This window comes from Schistocerca serialis, chromosome 10 (genome assembly GCF_023864345.2).
Source record: "Schistocerca serialis cubense isolate TAMUIC-IGC-003099 chromosome 10, iqSchSeri2.2, whole genome shotgun sequence".
Classification (NCBI taxonomy): domain Eukaryota; kingdom Metazoa; phylum Arthropoda; class Insecta; order Orthoptera; family Acrididae; genus Schistocerca; species Schistocerca serialis.
The window spans coordinates 136,800,605-136,802,631 of record NC_064647.1 but is presented as its reverse complement, the minus strand read 5'-3'; positions in this window follow the sequence as shown (position 1 = coordinate 136,802,631).

Here is a 2,027-nt window from a genome sequence, read left to right as displayed (position 1 = left end):
ACAGCTGACGGTTGTTCGTATTTGCCGCTGCGAGTATTCTTCCTGTATGTCACGACGGCTGCAGTCGCCACTGTCTTAAATATTTCTCTGCATTGTGTTCGATCGTTATGGCGGATAGTTACTTTTAAACAGGAGTTTCTAACACAGTTTTTTTTACCGCCATCTCAAAATCTTTCACCACAAGGGAGGATAAAGAACTAAAAACCAAACTTTATCAAATGTCTATCTTGATATGAGCAGCAATCTGAAGATGGGCCTGTCACTTCGAAAGCAGTTACGGTGCTATTTGTGTAAATAAATAGCATTTTCATTAGTCGCTGGTTGCTGTCTTCTTCTTCTTTTTCCTCTTTGAAAGACTTAACCTGTGTTTTACTTAGTTTCTCGCCGACAGCGATTGCTCCCTCGTTAACGCATTGTCTCCTCTATTTTGTTACGTATCGATTTCAATAATTTCTTGTGCGGTTGCAGGGCTGATCCGAAAATAGCTCATGAAAGTTTAGGTGAGCGTGTTACTGATTTCTGTCAGTAAACTAACATGAGACAAATCGCACCTCTTTTTCAGCCATCTCTTTTTTGTGGCTTTCTATTGTTACAGCTAAAATAATTGCGGCATCCAGTTTGTTTTAGGTGTTGGAAATCTTAAGCTTGTAAAATGGCGTTGCCAACTGATAATATGGACAATAATATTGATGGTGTGTGGATTGCTTCAACATACGAGGGTTATTCAGAAAGTAAGGAACGATCGGTCGCGAAATGGAAAATACAGTGAAAATCTGATGAAGCTTTGCACAGGTGCGTTGGGCACTGTGTCTGTGTCCGTGGATCGCATCATGTCGATCTTTTCAGTTCTCTGAGCTCACGGTGGGAACGTGAAGATGGCTAGAAATTAGCGTCTCCCGCCAAGTATGAGGGCCTGGTGAAAGATTTCGCCTGAAGCTATGCAATCTACATAACATAACTGTCATGCGGTCCGTTCTACACGACAATTCTCGGCCGTACTCTGCAGGGGCAATGAAGGTGCTTCTGTAGCGTTTTCGATCGGAAGTGTTTGGTCACCCAGATCACGACCCGTAATTGGGTACCCCTGAGATTCATCTCTGTTCAAATGAACTGCTGGCTATGAAGACAATATTTTGACACAAACAACGGGCTGCAGTGCAGAGTAGAAAATTGTCGAAAAGCCCAGGCGGCTGTCTTCTATAACGAGGGAATTGAAAAGATGGTACATCGCTACGACAGATGTCTAAGTCTGAGCTGCGACTGTGTAGAGAAGTAGCTGTAAGGTGTAGCTAACCGTTGCAAAAAAACAGTTTTGATTTTCACTGCAGTTTCCAATTCGCGACCTATCGTTCCTTACTTTCCGAATAGCCCTCGTATTAAGGGTTTGACAAACTAGTCATCATCATCATAATCATCAGGATTTTCTTTCAGGGAGCAGGGTAGGAACTTCGCGAACGATATCCGATTGTAGTATAGCTTTTCTGTCCGTTGGATCCATGTTACACGTCTTCTCTTGAGATTCATTAACCTGACCTGCCTATGACTTTCTAAGCTCTCTTATCGATCTTTTTGCTAGTAGTCACTCTCCAAATACTGACGTGGATTTCGAGTCGGATGTGTTGACTTCACTTCTTATAACCTAACCAGTTCAATTTTGCAGCGCTCATTCTTTCCTCCATTGTCATTGTCACCTGCAGGTCTCTCCTACATATTCGTTTGTAGAATGAAATTTTCACTCTACAGCGAAGTGTGCGCTGGTATGAAATTTCCTGGCAGATTAAAACTGTGTGCCGGACCGAGAATCGAACTCGGGACCTCCACGTGTTAGAGTACTTGCCCGCGAAAGGCAAAGGTCTCGAGTTCGAGTCTCGGTCCGGCACAAAGTTTTAATCTGCCAGGGAGTTTCATATCAGCGCACACTCCGCTGCAGAGTGAAAATATCATTCTAGAAACAAGCCCCAGGCTGTGGCTAAGCCATGTCTCCGCAGTATCCTTTCTACCAGGATTCTGCAAGGTTCGCAGGAGAC